Raw genomic sequence first — 21,527 nt, 5'->3', positions numbered from 1 at the left:
CACCACACAGATAAAGAACTTGATGCAATCGTAAACAGTAGTCTGTTAATGTTTTAAGGTATCTAACATGGCGGCGCCGACTTCAGAGCAACGAACAGTAATGTAGTGTCACCTCCCCATATTGCACCTCCATGCCAACGGCCTTGCCACCTAGGTAACGCCGGTTCCCGCCCGATCACTGACGGTAAGCAACATTGGGTCCGCCTAGTACTTCGACGGGAGATAGTTTGGGTAGAAATGGATGCCGTTGGTTTTCAAGACACCCAAGTCGCCGAAGTTGCGTCCAATTGCTTGCACCTGGCTGTTGAGCGACACGACATTCATTTATTTATATCTCCATGGGCAGAGCACTTAGAAGACGAAACAAGTCTACTACACTACTATCCATTAAAATTACTACACCAAGAAGACATGCAGATGATAAACGGGTATTCATTGGACAAATACGTTATACTAGAACTGACATGTGATTACATTTTGCCGGCCGAAGTGGCCGTGCGGTTAAAGGCGCTGCAGTCTGGAACCGCAAGACCGCTACGGTCGCAGGTTAGAATCCTGCCTCGGGCATGGATGTTTGTGAAGTCCTTAGGTTAGTTAGGTTAGTTAGGTTTAACTAGTTCTATGTTCTAGGGGACTAATGACCTCAGCAGTTGAGTCCCATAGTGCTCAGAGCCATTTGAACCATTTGATTACATTTTCACGCAATTTCGGTGCATAGATCCTGAGAAATAAGTAGTACCCAGAACAACCACCTCTGGCCGTAATAACGGCCTTGATACGCCTGGGCATTGAGTCAAACAGAGCTTGGATGGCGTGTACAGGTACAGCTGCCCATGCAGCTTCAACACGATACCACAGTTCATCAAGAGTAGTGACTGGCGTATTGAGACGAGCCAGTTGCTCGGCCACCATTGACCATACGTTTTCAGTTGGTGAGTCATCTGGAGAATGTGCTGGCCAGGGCAGCAGTCGAACATTTTCTGTATCCAAAAAGGCCTGTACAGGACCTGCAACACGCGGTCGTGCATTATTCTGCTGAAATGTAGGGTTTCGCAGGGATCGAATGAAGGATAGAGCCACGGGTCGTAACACATCTGAAATGTAACGTCCACTGTTCACAGTTCCGTCAATGCGAACAAGAGGTGACCAAGACGTGTAACTAATGGCACCCCATACCATCAAGCCGGGTGGTATGCCAGTATGGCGACGACGAATACACGCTTCCAATGTGTGTTCACTGCGATGTCGCCAAACACGGATGCGACCATCGTGATGCTGTAAACAGAACCTGGATTCTTCCGAAAAAATGACGTTTTGCCATTCGTGCACCCAGGTTCGTCGTTGAGTAAACCATCGCAGGCGCTGCTGTCTGTGATGCGGCGTCAAGGGTAACCGCAGCCATGGTCTCAGAGCTAATAGTCCATGCTGCTGCAAACGTCGTCGAACTGTTCGTGCAGATGGTTGTTGTCTTGTCTGTTGACTCAGGGATCGAGACGTGGCTGCACGATCCGTTACAGCCATGCGGATAAGATGCCTGTCATCTCGAGTGCTAGTGATAAGAGGCCGTGGGGATCCAGCACGGCGTTCCATATTACCCTCCTGAACCCACCGATTCCATATTCTGCTAATAGTCATTGCATCTCGACCAACGCGAGCAGCAATGTCGCGATACGATAAACCGCAATCGCGATAGGCTACAATCCGACCTTTATCAAAGGCGGAAACGTGATGGTACGCATTTCTCCTCCTTACACGAGGTATCACAACAACGTTTCACCAGGCAACGCCGGTCAACTGTTTTTTGTGTATGAGAAATCAGTTGGAAATTTTCCTCGTGTCAGCACGTTGTAGGTGTCGCCACCGGCGCCAACCTTGTGTGAATGCTCTGAAAAGCTAATCATTCGCATATCACAGCATCTTCTTTCTGTCGGTTAAATTTCGCGTCTGTAGCACGCCATCTTCGTGGCGTAACAATTTTAATGGCCAGTAGTGTAGATAGAGTGCTTACATTAGGCTTGTCCCTCCTCTGAAAGTGTACTGGTAAGCCGTATGGGATCCTTACCACATAGGATTGAAGGAGATATCGAAAAAGCGCAGTTCGTTTTGTATTATCGCGAAATAGGGGTCGGGGTGGGATGGGGAGGGGGTGGGGGGGAAGTGTCACGGATATAATACGCAAGTTTACATGGCAATCATTAAAACAACGGCGTTTTTCGTTGCAGAGAGATCTTTTCACGAAATTTCAATCACCAACTTTCTCCTCTGAAGGGAAATTTATTTTATTGACGCCAACCTACACAGGAAGAAACAAACCTCATAATAAAAAACAGAAATCTTCACTCGTTCGGAACGACTTAAGTGTTTATTTTTTCCACGCGATGTTTGGGAGTGGAAAGATTAAGAAATAGTCTGATCATGGCCCTATGAACGCTCTGCCAGGCACTTACAGTTTGAATTGCAGAGTAGTCATGTAGATGAACATATAGATCAGCAAACACGTGACATTACAAGTTAAACGCAGTTACATAACAAAACAATTGCGTTAGGCTACTAATGTAAACTTAACAAAACTAATACGCAGTAAACAAAGGCGTGAAGCATGGACACACTATAAAATCTCTCATGTTATTCTGTATTTGTACTGATGATACCAGACAGAAATGGGATTTTAGTATCAGGAGCTTCAAATTTCATCGATTTTAATATGTAACCTATCTAGTTCACGCTGTTTCCTGGTTTTTCCCTAATTTATTCAAATTTATGCGCAACACCGATTTTCATATTTTCTCAGGTATCGACGAGTCGATTGGCTCTAAAACAGCATTCGCTGTTAAATGGGCATAGAAATAAACGGAAGTACCTTTAATAAAAACACGCTATCGAAACAAGGGCTTCTGTTTAATCTTCCAACACACTCAGTTGACTATGCAGTAATAAAATACTGTAGTTTAGTTCAATAAAGTTAATTGTCAGTTGGTTTACCGCAGTTTTATTGCTCAAGCAACTATGAGAACATATCAGATCGCTTTAACAGGGGACAACAAACGCACACAAAAAAGCACTGTGAATGGTCACAGGTTACTGTGGCTGACGGAGTAACAGAAATGTTTAATTGCAGCTATCTTAAATATTGTTTGTAATCGAAACGGGGCCGGCCGCGGTGGTCTCGCGGTTCTAGGCGCGCAGTCCGGAACCGCGCGACTGCTACGGTCGCAGGTTCGAATCCTGCCTCGGGCATGGATGTCTGTGATGTCCTTAGGTTAGTTAGGTTTAAGTAGTTCTAAGTTCTAGGGGACTGATGACCACAGATGTTAAGTCCCATAGTGCTCAGAGCCATTTGAACCATTTGAATCGAAACGGAAATCGTATACTGTCGTGACATGTTAAATAAAATCCTAACTGCAGCAACTACGTACACTTATAACAAGGAAAGGGTACAGTACGAAAAGACACTACTGATCTACTAGGGAGCCAATCGGCCAGTTTGCAGTTAACACACTGTACATATTCACAGATAACGTGTAGACAAAATTAAGCCTGTATGAGTCCGCAAAGAGATGCACAAGCAGTCACTTTTCCCACGCTCCATTCACGAATGCATCGCGAAGAAACTTTAATGTATGGCACAAAAAAGTTAGCCGCGCGGGTTTAGCCGAGCGATCTATGGCGCCGCAGTCATGGACTGTGCTGCTGGTACCAGCGGAGGTTCGAGTCCTCCCTCGAGCATGGGTGTGTGTGTTTGTCCTTAGGATAATTTAGGTTAAGTAGTGTGTAAGCTTAGGGACTGATGACCTTAGCAGTTAAGTCCCATAAGATTTCACACACATTTGAACATTTTGAACAAAAAAGTTACAGTATGTCGGCAATTGCTGCGCAAACAAGTTCTCCAAGTACGCGTACACCACCATTACTCTACCACGAAAACATAGGGGTTACACTCGTCTAGTGTGAGACGTTCCCTGGGGGGTCCACCGGGGGCCGAACCGCACAGTAACCCTGGGTTCGGTGTGGGGCAGCGGAGGGGTGAAGTGGGCTGCGGTAGTCGTCGTGGGGTTGCGGACCACTGCGGCTGCGGCGGGGACGGAGCCTCTCCGTCGTTTCTAGGTCCCCGGTTAACATACAATACAATACAATGGGTGTATATCGTTCCCGCTCAATAACAAATACCCAGACGGCTGAAATCCCTGTAAATGCTTCTCATTTGTGGTGATAGAGTTAAGTAGGTTTAGATATAAACCAAAAGCATTGGAGTCCAGAATATTCTACCACTTTGCTAGTAGTAGTGGTGGTGGTGGTGGTGGTGGTGGCAATAGTAGTAGTAGTAGTAGTAGTAGTAGTAGTAGTAGTACTTCTCAAGACCAAAATATCCGTTGTTGAGCCTCTCCAATTAAGGTACGTTATCAATAAGAGGCATCAGCGATTTGACCATACTCAATATGGCCAGGTCAATGGTGTAAATGGAATTAATGTAACCTGAATGATTAGTAACCTTAAACTATTTCATGGCTGTACTTAATACTTCAACTCCAGTTTTGCTAGACTTAGACATAAATTCATAGTGTAACAACACAGGTTTAGTATGTCTATTTATCAAAACTTAAGTCGTAAGACAAGATAAACAGCATTTTTGTTATTAAGGGGAGAGTTGCAAATAATTTCGACGAACGGAGCATTATGCGCTATGAATGGACTCCATTCGATCCAGATTGTCCCATGAAAAGATCATGATAGTAAAGTAACAAAGAAAATGTCTTAGTTGTCGCCGTTTGCAACCCATAATGTGCTTTCACATAATACCTTTATAAAGACCATTATGTACTACAGTGCATTCTGTTTCTTCTCCTAATACCTGCGTATCATTCTGCATATATTTTCAGACTTTATCAGCATTTTAACTACGTCACTATTACATTCAAAAGTCATGCAATAGGCTAAATAATTAAAATTACTAGCATTGTAAGCATAAAACATACAAATTTATAGAGAAGGCTACTCTTCTGTTTAAATGCAATCCATTCTTCTCCTTCGTAATGAAAGTTAAGAATTTTAGAGTTTCTGGTGCTCAGCGATAGGTTTTCGTACTCGCTAACTACACTCTGTAGCTAGTAAAAATTTAATTTCAGTGCATCATTTATCTAACTTTCAAAAAATATCAAGAGTACTTCACTAGGGATAATCGAATGTTAAATGTTAATATGTCAAAAATGTTAAATATTCAATATATTTCACTACGTAAATGCAGCTTCGTTATACTATGTCTCTCAGGAACAACTAGTGAAGTTACACAGTGCATTTCAGTAAGAAACATAATAAATGTCGCAACATGAAAAGCCTCCAAAATGCCATTCAAGTAATCATACAGGATTAAGCTGCCATTCAATAACACTATGTATTAAGTTGGACTCTTGTTGTACTGTGATGCCACATCGAATCGTCAGAAGCGCACAAGTCGTAGTAAAAGTTCACTAAAGACTCCACAATTTTCAGTAAGAATAGAGCTTAGTGCACGTTTTACAGGATGATTCCGTGATAGTGTTACAAACTTTCAGTGTTAATGGAGAAGGGTAAATACATCAATTTCAGATAAGAGACCCTGGTCCAGAAACAATGAAGTCGAAAGCTATAGGCAAAAACCGTTCAGATATTTCAGGCTGTAAACCGTCTCCATAGCAGAGAGGTCAGGGAATCTGACTGCCATGCGAGGGGACTCGGGTTCGATACCCAGTACTGCCAGGACTTTTTTTCTTGGTGGAAGGACTCGTACGAGGTGCACTCTGCCACCCTCGCTATACTGCATCCGATGTCGTCATTGGCAGACGATGGTACAGTGGTCGGACCTCTGACTTGCACCAGATCCGTTGTTTCTGAAATCGTGGGTTAGGCGACGTTCAGAGGTGATAGTATGGACCAAGCCTAATAGCATGCATACCTTAAGAGCTTTGGGCATCATCTCTGTAGAAGAGGTGTGTTTCATAGTATCGAAGATGAATAAGTGCTCATAGCTACTAAGGTGCGCATTTTATAGTCCATGTTTATTAGACTTTTTTACTGCCTTTATCACCTCTGAAAGTTGCCTTCGCTACAGTCTAAGCAACAACAGTACCGGCACGTGTATTCCACTGTGAGACCTTTTTTTTTTTGCAACGTCAGTCTTCTTACTTGTTTGATGCGGCCTACCACGGAGACTGGTTTGATGCGCCTGCCACCTCAGTTATTTGCTGTATGAATTCCAATGTCTGTATTCCCTTACAGTTTTTATCCTCTACAGCCTCCGCTAGTACCATAGAGGTTTTTCCCTGAGGTCTGAACAAATGCCCTATTATCCCGTCCCTTCTCCTCGACAGTGCCTTCCACATATTTCTTTCCTCGCTGATTCTGCAGAGAACCTCCTCATTTCTTATCTTATCAGTCCAGCTGATTTTCAACATTCTACTGTAGCATCACGTCTCAAACGCTTTGATTCTCTTTTGTTCTAGTTTTCCTACCATCGATGATTCACTACCGTATAATGCTGTGCTCCAAACGTACATTTTGAGGGAGCTCGCCCTCAAATTAAGTCATATGTTTGATACCAATAGACTTGTCTTTACCATTAGTGCCCTCTTTGCCTGTACTAGTCACCTTTTTATGTCCTTTTTTCGTCCGTCATTGTTTATTTTGCTTTTAAGGTAGCCGAACTCAACTTGTCAACTCGAGTGCACTAATTTTGATGTTCAGCTCCTCGCTATTCTCATTTCTGCTACTTCTCATTACTTTTGTCTTTTTCCGGTTTACTCCGAGTCCAGTATTCATTAGACTGTTGATCCCATTCCACAGCTCCTGTAATTGTTCTCCCTTTTCACGGAGGATAGCCATGTCATCACGAAATCTTACCACTGATATCATTTCACCCAGAATTTTCAGTCTGTTCTTGAACCTATCTTTTATTTCCATCAGTGGTTCGTCGATGTATGGATTGAAAAGTAGTAGTGAAAGACTGCAACCCTGTTTCACCCACTTTATATTCAAAGCACTACGTTCTTGGTCTTCCAACCTTATATATTATGTAGATGTAGATTGTTCCCTCCTGGTTCTTTTATATATTGAACCTCACCAGTCTTTCCTTGTAGCTTACTACTTTTTTCACATAATTTCGAACATCTTTCACCGTTCCACGCTGTCGAAAGCTTTTTCTAGATCGACAAATTCTATAAGCGTATCTTTATTTTCTTTCAGTTTGCTTCCATTATCAAGCCATAGTGAGAAATGCCTCTCTGGTGCTTTTTGCTACCATTCTCGTATCACTCTCAACGTAACTTTACTGCATTTGATAAGGGTGGTTACTATATGTATTTTACCTGAATATTGTAGGACCACTTCCCGTTTATTTGAAAAGTCCTTTCTTGAATAAACATTATTCAACATAAATCTCTTTCGTCTACCTCAAGCCAAAAACATCGTCATCTAACATATCATCAATTTTCTTTTCCATTCTTTAGTGAATTATTCTCGTCAACAGCTTGGATGTATGAGATGATAAGCTGATTGTTCGGTAATTCTCGCAGCTACCTGCTTTTATCTTCTGACGATGTGTGGACGATATTTTTCCGAAAGTCTGATGGTACGTCGGCAGTCTCATAGATTCTACACGCCAACTTGAACGGTCGTTTGGCTACTATTTCCCCCAATGATGGATTATCATCTACCCATTCTGCTTTATTTGAGCCCCAGTCTTACAGAGCTCTTTCAAATTCTGAGTCTAATACTGGATCGCCTACGTCTTCTTTATCGACTACAGTTTGTTGTTCTATCAATTCATCAGACAAGTCTTCCCTCTCGTGGACGCTTTCAGTGTATTTTCTACACCCGTCTGCTCTTTCCTCTGCGTTTTACAGTGGAATTTTCGTTGCAGTAATGCTATCACCATTTCTTTTAAATGTAACGAGGATTGTTTTGACTTTATCGTATGCTGGGTCAGTCCTTACGGCGATAATTAATTTTCAGATTTCTTCACATTTTTCCTGCATCTATTTCGCCTTGGCTGCCCTGCAACTTGCTATTTACACTCATGCTCATAAATTAAGGATAATGCTGATACATGGTGAAACAACGCTCTGGTGGGCGATTTGCGGGTGTAAACCACCTTGGGATATGACCATGTGGTGCATTTGACCTGCGATCGTCACACGGTGGCGCTGGCAGCAGTCCACATACGCATAGGTGTGTTGGTGCACGTCAGAGTACGGTGCAGCGAGTAGGTGTGCAGACGTTTTCAGACGTGCTAAGGGTAACTGTGTGTTGAAAATGGCTCAAAGAACACATAGTTATGACCTTATGAGGGGTAGAATACTACGGCGACTGGAGGTTGGTCAAACACAGCAGGTCGTAGCACGGGCCCTCCGTGTGCCACAAAGTTTGATCTCAAGAGTATGGCAGCGATTCCAGCAGACAGGAAACGTGTCCAGGCGCTACAGTACGGGACGTCCACAGTGTACAACACCACAAGAAGACCGATATCTCACCATCAGTGCCCGCAGACGCTCACGGAGTACTGCAGGTAGCCTTGCTCGAGACCTTACTGCAGCCACTGGAACAGTTGTCTCCAAACACACAGTGTACAGACGACTGAACAGACATGGTTTATTCGCCCAGAGACCTGCAAGGTGCATTCTACTGACCCCTGGTCACAGGAGAGCCCGCAAAGCCTGGTGTCAAGAACACAGTACATGGTCATTGGAACAGTGGTCCCCGGTGATGTTCACGTACGAGTCCAGGTATAGTCTGAACAGTGATTCTCGCCGAGTTTTCATCTGGCGTGAACCAGGAACCAGATACCAACCTCTTAATGTGCTTGAAAGGGACCTATATGGAGGTCGTGGTTTGATGATGTGGGGTGGGATTATGAATGGTGCACGTACACCCCTGCATGTCTTTGAGAGAAGAACTGTAACAGGTCAGGTGTATCGGGACGTCATTTAACACAACTATGTCAGCCTTTTCAGGGTTGCTGTGGGTCCCACCTTCCTCCTGAGGGATGATAACGCACGGCCCCACGGAGCTGCCATCGTAGAGGAGTACCTTGAAACAGAAGATATCAGGCGAATGGAGCGGCCTGCCTGTTCTCCAGACCTAAACCCCATCAAGCACGTCTGGGATGCTCTCGGTCGACGTATCGCTGCACGTCTTCAAACCCCTACGACACTTCAGGAGCTCCGACAGGCAGTGGTGCAAGAATGGGAGACTATACCCCAGCAGCTGCTCGACCACCTGATCGAGAGTACGCCAACCCGTTGTGCGACCTGTGTACGTGTGCATGGTGATCATATCCCATATTCATATCGGGGCACATGCGTAGGAAACAGTGGCGTTTTGTAGCACGTGTGTTTTGGGACGGTTTTCTCAACTTATCACCAATACCGTGGACTTACAGATCTGTGACGCGTGTTTTCCCTATGTGCCTACGCTATTAGCGCCAGTTTTGTGTAGTGCAATTATCCTTAACTTATAAGCATGAGTGTATTTCATTGCTAGGCGTTTTATATTGCCGCATTTCTGTCTTTCCCTGAATATTTTTGTACTTCCTCATTTCGTCGATCAGTTGAAGTATTCATCAGGTTTGATCCTATTGGAGTAATTGTGCCCTACGACCGTGTTTTAACCCATGACAGAAAAGAGGTCAGGCTAGGTCGTAATATCATCTGTATTTTATTGCAGATCTAGAATTCAGCTAAAAATGCAGCTATCATAAGTGCTATAAACACGAGCACAAAAATAACACAGTAGTTGATTAAGCACACTAACCACGAACCATATCAGATTTGCATGCAGTGGCAATTGCACAATTACATATCGTTGTAGGTAGTCACGTACACTAGACATAGTTGTAAAACCGCTATTACAATATTCCTTTGGCACGTACAAGCATCAGTCAAACTCAGACAGCCGTTTACAAGACCAGACAGCTAACCTCTGTTGACGGCATCTCTATATGCGTCATCCATGGATGAAAAAATGGCTTAAGATTATACTTATAGGTAAGAATAAAATGATTAAAAAAAACAATTAAGTAAAATGTAATTTTGTCAGGAGGTACAAATTAAAGTAAGTGTTGGGGCAAATATTGCAATACATTGTGACTATTACAGCGAAAGACATTAAAATGTATTAAAACTTTATTCCTTAAGATATTAAAAAAGGAGTAACAAACTGGCGTAGAAACTATAATTTTCTATTTTTAGCTCATTTTATAATCTAAAAATGTGAAATATAATCGCCAATAGAAAGCAAGTAGACACTACATAACGAAACTTTTGAGTCAGTGTCATGGCTGAAAAGCGAAAGTGAAATATAATATAATTTTAACAATATGCTTGTTAGCAAACTTAAAAAAAAAAAAAAAAAAAACGTAAGTAGCATTCACTAATGATGGGAACTACATCACAAAGTGTACAATCTGTAAATATTGGAAAGACGACTTAGATTTTTAGTTCTACAGTTTGTATTCATATGGTACACTGTCAAATGTTACTACATAAGGATGGAAGGATGGGTCCGCTACGTTGAATTCGGACTTCCTGAGTCGGTACCATGCCTTCTATCAAGAAGGTGGCTTTGAAAAGCTTCTACAAATGGGTGCTCCTCATTGCTACTTGCTTACTGAGAAAGATAGCGCGAGGAAATCTCTGATGAAAAAAATCTCCATTTCCTCAAGCAAACCTAAAAGTCTGCCCTTCTCAACTCTCTGAAGCAATTTCAATAGCGAGGTCAGATCCAGAACACTGTGCCAGGTGGGCGGCAAAATTAGATTTACCCGCCAGGTCCCTTCTTTCCAGCGCCATATGATCCCGGAATCTGGCCTCGAACCGTCTCTCAGTTTGGACCACATAACAAGTGTCACAAACTGAAGTCTCCAATCTCTCTACACCTGATTGGTGAAAAATGTTAGTTTTTCGTACATTACTTAATAGTAAACGACCAAGATTATTCACGGTCGGAAAAGATGCTGTAACTTTATATTTCTTAAAAACTGATGGCTCTTTCATATTAAGAGTACGACAGTAAGGTAACATAACAAATTTACTATCTTTGGCCTTTGCAGTGTTATTTCCGACACGTGTTGCATTTTGTTCCATTTTCATTGCAAATATTGTTTACATAAATCTGTGGATAATAATTAGCTTTTGTAGTGTAATTGATGACATCTTATTCTGTTTTGTTTTCAGACTGCGATAGTGGAAGTTTGAAAAAGCGATTAACTGCAAAATTTAAAAATTCCTTCGTATTTTGGCTAGGGTGGTATGAATAAAAATCTAACACACCGTCTGTACAGGTATTTTTCCGGAAGATCCCAATGGCGTGTTTCCCATGTTCATTCTTAATTTTAAAGTATAGGAAATTTTTAGAATCATTATTCCCTATTTCACATGTGAACTTTATTTTCTTGTGTAAATTATTAAACATCTTAACAATTGTGTTGATGTAATCATCATTTTATGAAGTAAAGTTTTTTTAATACACTTTAATGTACTTCACTTTAATGGACTCAATGTATTGCCACATTTGCCGCCACTCTTATTTTAATTTACATGCCTCCTGGCAAAATTGTATTTTGCTATAATTATTATGTGAATACATTTTATTCTTATGTATAAATTTTACCTTAACCCGTTTTTTTTTCATATACAGGTAATGGAAATAGAGGGCGATGGCCATTCAATATCACGAACAGCGAGGTTAGCTATATGGATGTGTAACCAGCAACCTAAGTTTGACTGATGCCGGCCGATGTGGCCGTGCGGTTCTAGGCGCTTCAGTCTGGAACCGCGTGACCGCTACGGTCGCAGGTTCGAATCCTGCCTCGGGCATGGATGTGTGTGATGTCCTTAGGTTAGTTAGGTTTAAGTAGTTCTAAGTTCTAGGGGACTGATGACCTCAGATGTTAAGTCCCATAGTGCTCAGAGCCATTTGAACCATTTTGACTGATGCTTGTACATCCCAAAGTTATATTCTACTTTGTGTCTTATACCTTTTCTGAGTCTACATGACTACCTATCACGTAATGTAATTTTGCTGTTGGCATTGTGTACAACTGTGACATGATTCTCGGTTAGTGTGCTTTATCAATGTCTGAATCCTGTGCTATTTTTGTATTTATAGCACTGATGACAGTTGCACTCTTAGCTGAAATCCAGATCTGCAATGAAATATAGATATTACGATGCATGCTGCTCTTATTTCTGTCCTGAACTGAAGTATTTCTTATGGTACCCAAGCTTTCTTCGCAGTTACCTCCGATGTACCCATGTCTGACTGTCAACCATCTGCGATTGCCCTTTTTAGAGATGTGTCCTGTACTGTCCTTCGCAGATTTCTATCATGAAATGATAGGAATCTGCCAAGAACAGTACTTTTACTTATGGCATGCATCGGTTAGAAAAATGCACCAATGATGACATATCAGTCGCAATCGATTTTCAACAAGATAAATAAATTATGTTTCCGCGTCTGGTTGCTAAATTCTTTATAATTTTATATCACTGAACTGTTCGCAGTAGCTCACTCTGTCATACTTTCCCATTCATAACGAATTCTACTCCCGATATACCATTTTCTGCTACTGTTGATATTACCTTATAGTCGTCTGACCAGAAATCCTTATCCTCTCTCCGTTTCACTTCAGTGACACCCCGCTTTATTTAGATTAAGCCTTAGCATTTCTCTTTTCAGGTTTTCTAGCTTTCGTACTAAGTTTAAACTTCTGACATTCCACGCTCTGACTTCGTTGGTTATTCAATCTTTTTCTCAAGGGCACCTTTTTCTTGGCAGTCCACTCCCAGAGATCAGAATGGGGGACTTACACGAAAACTTTTTCCAATGGAGAGACCATCATGACAATTTTCAATAATAGGCCACAGGTCCTCTGGATACACACTGTGTGTCTTTAATGCAGTGGTTTCCACTGCCTTCTGCATCCTCATGAAGTTGATCAAAGCTGATTCTTCCGCCTTTTTTGGGGCAGTTTTCCCACCCCAAGGGCAATAGAGTAGCCTGAACCTCTCTCCGCTCCTCTACCCTCTTTGACAAGGCCGTTGGCAGAGCGAGGGTGACTTCTTATACGCTATTGCTGATGATTTTATTCAAAATTTAAACAGTGGCTGGTTTCGAACCCGGGATCCATGACGTTTTGATTACTAACCAACTAAGATGCTACGTCTAGACCACCCTGAAAGTTTGCTATATCTCCACGGAATCTCCTCATATAGTTCAGTGGCAACAATTCAGTTGAAAGTAGTTGGCAGAATAGGATAATTCTTCCTGGTACATCTTTCAGATTCCTACCGACGCATAATCAGCGGCTCTTTCATCTTATGGGAAAGCTATGTCCACACCAATACATACGTTTCACAATTCCTGTTACAGGCTTCTAGGGATTGTAGAGGAAACTTAGTAGAAAACGTTTTGATTAGGAACTCGTGTTGGGAAATGTACCGTTTGGATGCATAAGAGGTTTGAAGACCGAATCACTTTCAAATCCGTCACTTTACGGTACACACGCAATGGAGACAGTGAGCTCTGTCCCTGTGCTTTACTGGAGCCAATGGCATGTGCAATGATTCGAGCAGTCTTCGTCGGGTTTTCTTTTACATGACGAAGGGTGTCCTCTCTACAGCGTGGCGAGTCCCTAGAACGCCACAGTCAAGCCTACGAGTTGCGGAAGTACCAGATTCTCACAGCCGTTTTGTAATCGAATAAAAATGGTGTGTGATGTCATGGTTACAACAGGAACTGACTACGGTGCCCTCTTCTCAGCTTGTGTCCGTACCTTGAAGCGGGAGATTTGGAAGTGATCGTATCTTTAAAACTTATTCTGCAGGGTGTTTCTAAAATGAATTTTAAAAATGAGAGGGCTGGTAGAGTTGGCCATAACAAGCAACTTTACATAACAATTCGTGTCGGTATCCCTTTGCGTTCATCATTTAACAGTATCGCGTGCCGCCGAGGACGTAAGCATACATTCCGCCATCCTAGTCGAAATGGTAACAGGTATTTCGAGTGGGACAACACCTCGGCATTTTCTGGGACGTGAACGCGATGCGTTTGGCAGTGCAAATGCCTCCTTGATACGATGTCGCACAGAGGACGGCATCTGTAAACGCTACAGAGTCTCACAAGTTTGTTTGTGTGGCCATCCTCCGCAGTAAGCATATAAGTACCTGTTTTGCAAATAAAACTGCCTTTTCCTGCTGCTAGTTACTTTACTTATCCCATACGTGTTTCACCTTCTCCTGTTCTAAGGCATCATCAGTGGGATCTATAACGATAGAGTTTTGTTAGTTATAGATTATCAAACAATTCACTTCGCGTATGGGATAAATAAAGTAACTAGCAGCAGGAAAAGGCAGTTCTATTTACAAAACAAGTAGCTACAGAGTCTGTCTTGCGTTGCGTCAGTGTGTCAAGAAACGAGGACTCACTTTTGTTTGGTTCCGTACTGAGTGGGCGGCAAATGGGGCGCTTTTCTGGGAAGGAAACGGCAGACATGCACTATGCTTACGGAGCGGAAATGCTCTCTCTGCTCAGCGGTTGTACGTTCAGCGGTTTCCGAATCGTTCAAATGGTTCAAATGGCTCTGAGCACTATGGGACTTAACATCTAAGGTCATCAGTCCCCTAGAACTTAGAACTACTTAAACCTAACTAACCTAAGGACAGCACACAACACCCAGCCATCACGAGGCAGAGAAAATCCCTGACCCCGCCGGGAATCGAACCCGGGAACCCGGGCGTGGGAAGCGAGAACGCTACCGCACGACCACGAGATGCGGGCCCCGAATCGTTGAGTGCCAGATCCGCGCCATCCACGGGTCCCTAAGGGAGACAGGTGCACCTGAGGCGAGTTCTCCGCTGACAACGTATCGTAATGGCGCACGATGTGGTTATCAACGCACAGTGCGTGCACCAGAGTTCGAAGAGGAGGCGTTAACACTATTGCAAAACACGCCCTCAACAAGCTCGCGGAGCATTGCTCGAGAAATGGCCGTTAGTCATTCCATGGTCTGATGTTAGTTGAAAGTTAAAGCCTTTAACCCAGAAGATTTTTCGCGTCTCGCTGACTTCTGCCAGTGGTTTTTGCAAAAGTGAGCCCTTCAGCTTGAATTTCCATACTTCGTACTTTTTACAGATGAGGCATCCTTTACAAGGAAGATGTGTTCAAAAAGCACTGTCAACAAGTGAAGGCACAGGAAAACCCTCACACCGCCTTTGTTCGTGATCACCAAGAGCGCTTTGCTGTCAGTGTTTCGACCGTTTTGGTAGGCGATAATCGGATTGGTCCATGCATGCTCCTCCGGCCACTGTACGGTAACAGATACTTAATCTTCTTAAGGGAAACACTGCTAGACTTATTGGAATATGTCCCTCTCAACATGCGACTAAGCATGTGGTAACAACAACAAGAAGCATCTGCGCACATCTACATGGTTACTCTGCAAGTCACACAAGTGCCTGGCAGACTGTTCAACGAATCGTTTTCATACTACTACTCAACCATTCCACTCTCAAATGGCGCCTGGGAAAAAGGAACACCTAAATCTTTCCGTTCGAGCTCTGATTTCTCTTATTTTATTATGATGGTCTTTTCTCCCTAAGTAGGTGGGTGTCAACAAAATATTTTCGCATTCGGAAGAGAAAGTTGGTGATTGAAATTTCATAAATAGATCTCGCCGCAAAGAAAACTGCCTTTGTTTCAGTGGGTGCCACCCCAACCCGCGTATTATGTCAATGACACTCTCACCCCTATTGCGCAATAACATGAAACGAGCTGCCCTTCTTTGCACTTTTTCGATGTCCTCCGTCAATCCTACCTGCTAAGAATCCCATACCGTGCAGCAATATTCCAGCAGAGGACGGACAAGTGTAATGTAAGCTGTCTCTTTAGTGGGTTTGTCGCATCTTCTAAGTGTTATGCCAACAAAGCGCAGTCTTTGTTTCGCCTTCCCCACAATATTATCTACGTGGTCTTTCCAATTAAAGTTGCTCGTAATTGTAATTCCTAGGTATTTAGTAGAATTGACAGCCTTTAGATTTGTGCGATTTATCGTATACCATAAATTTATCGGATTTTTTTTAGTACCCATGTGGATGACCCTGCACTTTTCTTTGTTTACTACCAATCGCCACTTTTCGCACCATACAGAAATTCTCTCTAGATCATTTTGTAACTGGAGTTGATCGTCTGCTGCGGTGCAAAATCATTCGGATGAGACCTTTGGTGAGAATTTGATAGGGCCCGGTGGGCAGGTGACATGGCCTGCACGTTTCCCCCGACTTGATTTTTTTCGTGATGAAGGGTGCGACAATCATTCAGGCGTCGTTGCATGGCGTGCATTCGAGCAGTAGGACGTAATTCTGACCAGAATTTGTAACTGACCAGTTTTTGTTTTCAAATAAAGGTCATGAAACGTCAGCCTAACCTTTCTTTTACCTTCGTGTCACGAAGAAGTTGAAACCGTTGCCCTGCAAGGCTGCCACCATGTCAGCTCGGATGGCGGGCCGTATGCCTACCTTCCCGGCGGCGCGAGACACTGTTAAATGACGCCTAGCGGCGAATGCTGAAGGATGCGGGCCTGGGACGCTATATGCAAGTTGCTTGTTGCGATCCACTCTACTAGCTCTCTCATTTTTTACATTCATTCTAGAAACATACTTTATACCCAAGCAGAACATTTCCGGACGTGGGTACCTTTTTAAATCTTTATCTACTAAGTACCTTCGGTAATAGAAATAAGGAAACACCCTGTATATCAACAAATTCTGCATCGGAAGACGCAAGAAACAAAAATGCATTGACGAATATTGCGCAGATGCGTAAGATAGATAAGCACACCAGAAAAAAAATTAGTCACCCCAGGAAACATGACACTAACACCGTCTCTAACCTAGATAATTGCCTCTTTATTCTGTGAGAAAATATTCGACAAGTTTCTTCAGGTGTGAGATGCAAAGCTGAAGCCACGTTTCATCCACTGTTCCAACCAGTCACCGTCATTTTCTACATGATTAAGACAGAGCGATTTAGAGAGCCACTCAAGGTGGGATGTGTGCCCGTGTGTTCGACGAACCAGTAACGTGAGCGTACAGACATGTGAACAAGCTGTTGTCATTTTGCAACACGTAAGTGTCCGCAGTATAGTCACGACGAAATTGTAAAAGGATACGCGTGGTATTTGAAGGCGTTGCAGGTTGCGTAATACCCATACGTAGGGGCAGCTGACATCACCCAATAGGTGCTACCAGGCCTTGTAAAACATGGTACAGTCGTGGACAAAACGAGCGAGACCCCTCGCCTTTTTGTTATGCTGTTCCGCACAGCTTTAAAGTCAGCTACACAGCATAACAGGCAAGGCGACGAAGTGCTACCAACCTACTATGCGCAGGAGTGAAATTGAAAAACTATCCGAACTTTGTCACTCTCTTTTCAATCACTTGTAAGACTATATTAATGCTCATTAGTGTGTTAAACACAACACGTAAATAGAAGATATAAGTGAAAGAAGAAACGCTAATTAGTATGAACTGTACTAACAAAAATGAATGTTAGCTTATCCAGATAACATAACTATTTTAGTAAGACAGAGTACCCGAGATCGTTACGAATTAGCAAAATATTATGCGCATTCGGCCGCGAAACGGTCTGTGTCAACGTTCAGACGAGTCATACTGGACTACCGTTGCTGACCTACCATGAAAGTATGCAAATTTAGCAATGCATGAAGATTCATAACGAAATTCAGTTAAAAATCATAGAGTGCCACACTTAAGTCAGTTCAATTATTGACAGAAGCGGAAAACGTAGGCAGTAACAAGTATGAAATTCTACAAGATTTTCATATTTACATCCTCAGGGCGCTGGTACTGAATAAAGGTAGCAATAAAACGTATTGGGAGTGCGAGAATTTCGTAAAATTGCTTTACTGATAGTCTATCTGCCTCCATCAAGATTAGAACCGAAAACAAACCAGACCTCCCTTGCAGTAGGAAACACCTTTCACTACGTTAGCAGACAACACAGGAAAACAGCCCTCTATTAGTACCACAGACATGAATAAGCCGGCAATTTCGAAATGAAAATGGCAAAATGATCCGCAGTTTCCGTGGAATCAAAAACATGAATTTTCTACCTTTATGTCACCGCTTATGTGACAATCATTCGGGATGTTTATCGAAAGAACAAAATACTGTTATTAGCGAGTAAATTTAGTAGCTTGCCGGCGCGGGTTAGCCGTGCGTTCAACAGCGTCATATCGCGGACCGCGCGGCTGCTTGCGGCGTCAGTTCGAATCCTTCCCCGGGCATCGATGTGTGTTAGGTTAGATAGGTTTAAGTAGTTCTAGGTCTAGGAGACTGTTGGCCTAAGCAGTTTGGTCGCATAGTTCTTAGAGCCATTTTTTTTTACTTTTCGAGTAAATTTTCTTTACATAAACGGCCGCATCTTAAGATTGCGTTGACATAGAAGCTCACTTTCTTACACCACCAAGGGACCGTATCCCGCAGGAAGTGCGATACATTTCAACTTATTATGTCTACCCGTACTCGAGGTAAACTGGTTTTAAGGGTTGGATAGACACATAGACGGTCAAGAAAGTGAGACTAGTAGGGTTCCATTTTTACCGATTTACGTGACGAAATCCTAACAACGAAAATAGCTACGACAGTTACTGAAGATGAGGGCCGCATAAATAATTCTCCCTACTCTTTATTTGAAATTTTCTAGTAGCAGTCGATACATCAGCATATTACTCGTAGCTACCCTTTCGATCCAAATCACTTTTACAGGAATGCAAATAAAATCCATTTGCCTACACTCGTGGTAATTCAGACCCCAGTATTAATGCCACAGCGCTTTAGAAGTGCGAGCATTCCCACTGCTAGCTAGCTTAAGAAATACTTCGGCTAATGGACGTTTTCTGGCTGTGGCGAGTCTAATGGAGAATTCTAAACATTGTAGAATACGTTTGGCAGCTATGTAGCCGTTTATTTCCTAGGGTGGTGCAGAATTATCCTACTAAATTTACTAGCTAATAACAGTATTTTGTTATTTCGATAAACATCCCAAATGATTAACACTTAAGCGGTGACATAAAGGTAGAAAATTCATGTTTTGAATCCAGAAAGCTCTATGCAACGGAAACTGCGGATCATTTTGCCATTTTCATTTCGAAATTGCCCGGCTTATTCATGTCTGGTGTAATAATAGAGGGCTCTTTTCCTGTGTTGTCTGCTAGCGCAGTGAAAGGTGTTTGCTACTGCACGGGAGGTGTGGTATGTTTTCGGTTCTAATCTTGATGGAGGCAGACAGACTACCAGTAAAGCAATTTTAAGAAATTCTCGCACTCCCAATTCGTTTTATTGCTACCTTTATTCAGTAACGGCGCCCTGTGGATATAAATATGAAAATCTTGTAGATTTTCATACTTGTTACTGCCTACTTTTACCGCTTCTGTCAATAATTGAACTGACTTAAGTGTGGCACTGTATGATTTTTAACCGAATTTCGTTATGAATCTTCATGCATTGCTAAATTTGCATACTTTCATGGTAGGTCAGCAACGGTAATCCAGTATGACTCGTCTGAACGTTGACACAGACCGTTTCGCGGCCGAATGCGCATATATGTTGCTAATTCGTAACGATCTCGGGTACTCTGTCTTACTAAAATAGTTATGTTATCTGGATAAGCTAAAATTCGTTTTTATTAGTACAGTTCACACTAATTAGCGTTTCTTCTTTCACTTATATCTTATATTTACGTGTTGTGTTTAACACACTAATGAGCATTAATATAGCCTTACACGTGATTGAAAAGAGAGTGACAAAGTTCGGATAGTTTTTCAATTTCACTCCTGCGCATAGGAGGTTGGTAGCACTTCGTCGCCTTGCCTGTTATGCTGTGTAGCTGACTTTAAAGCTGTGCGGAACAGCATAACGAAAAGGCGAGGGGTCTCGCTCGTTTTGTCCACGACTGTACATGAACGACACTGAAGCACAGAGGTGATCGATTTACCTCTCACAGAGAATTGCAACTCTAATCCTTTACATGCCCACTGGTGTTGTGTATGCGTAATGTCTTCGGAGTGCATTACTTTTTTTGTCAGGCACTGCATATGTATTCTCTGCTTCTACCACGAAGTCGAGAGTTGCCTTTAGACGCTGCTGGCCGAAGACCTGAGTTCAAAGCTCAGTTTCGTGTAATAAAGTAGTGGTATGAACGCAATAAGTTTTGCTTTGTGACGAGTCATTTTCAGCCACTATGACCAATGTGAGTCATGGTAAAGGAGACTGAAAAGCGTGAAAGTGGTGTTGGCTGCCGCCTGGCCTATTGCCAGGGGCGGTGAGCTTTTTGTAGTGTCTTTACGACCCCTGTGTAACGGGCACAGAGAGTGCCGGCTGTCTGCGCAGAATGACTTCTTCCGTAGTCAATAACTTTTTCTTTGACCATGTACATGTTATAATATTGAAATTGGCTCAGTGCCGTAACTAAAACGAAATCTGATAGACGAAAAATTGTCACTTTATGGAAAAGGGAGTTGTTATGACAACTAGTAATTCGTGCATACCCAAAGCGTGTGCAAAGATTACACTTGGTCATGGGTAATGTTGAAATGGTATCCTGGTTCATGTTCACGGAAACGTGAATCTATGGACCCACGTCATGGTGCTTACGTCACTCCCAAAACATCACAGGAGCATTTCTTATCTGAACTGCACTCTCCACAAACTGTGGCTTCAACTCCTCACTGGTCCGCCACTATACTCGACGCCTCGCATCATTGAAAAGGACGCAAAATACTGATTTGCTGAACTACTGGCCGCGCGAAGTTCTTTCTCTTTGTCTTGTTTATCGTTAAGCCGAAATTTCTGCCAAGCAAACTTTCGCTGACATGTAGTTATCCTGAAAGATAGCGAAACGAGTTTTTGAAAGTTACGAAATCCTTACTGAAACACACTGTGGACATAGTATCTAAAATACACGAATTGCTGCAAACAGAAATGAGTCTGAGGAAAAAAATAAGTGGAATCATGATGCAAACAAAAACCAGCCAACAGGCAACTGATGAAAAAATTGTCCTATCATCCAATAAACTTCGCTATCTCTCAACACATTGTTCGTTAGGTTATGCTACTTTTCTCATTATTAGTTCTAACGCTTACTATTAGCTTATTTGTCTCAAATCTCGCCGTCTTCAGTATTGGAGAATATGTCCAACAACTGCTTTATCCGCCTCCACGTCAATTTTAAAGTACGAAATCTAGAAATGCCAATATTTTTTCTCATGCAAATCTGTTATAATCTTGTCTACTTCAGGTGTGTGACCTGTGTTGCTACGTATACAAACTAGTATAGTGAGAAATTTCTACACTATTTCTGGTAATTTACTATTCCGATACAAGCGTGAACCATATAAAACTGGAACCGTAAAAGAAGCGTACGTTTCAAATCATCATACAATGTAAACAGAACATACCTTGAAACTTACGAAGTCACTGAGT

At 42.5% G+C, this 21,527-nt stretch overlaps 1 protein-coding gene across 3 annotated transcripts in view; it reads right to left on the bottom strand.

The window, feature by feature from the left end:
• LOC126092668 (protein kinase C, brain isozyme-like) overlaps positions 1–21,527 on the bottom strand; it is a 166,864-nt gene that overhangs the window by 94,318 nt on the left and 51,019 nt on the right. The window lies entirely within an intron of this gene.

Source organism: Schistocerca cancellata, chromosome 1, assembly GCF_023864275.1.
Source record: "Schistocerca cancellata isolate TAMUIC-IGC-003103 chromosome 1, iqSchCanc2.1, whole genome shotgun sequence".
NCBI lineage: Eukaryota > Metazoa > Arthropoda > Insecta > Orthoptera > Acrididae > Schistocerca > Schistocerca cancellata.
This window is presented reverse-complemented; position numbering and strand designations above follow the sequence as displayed.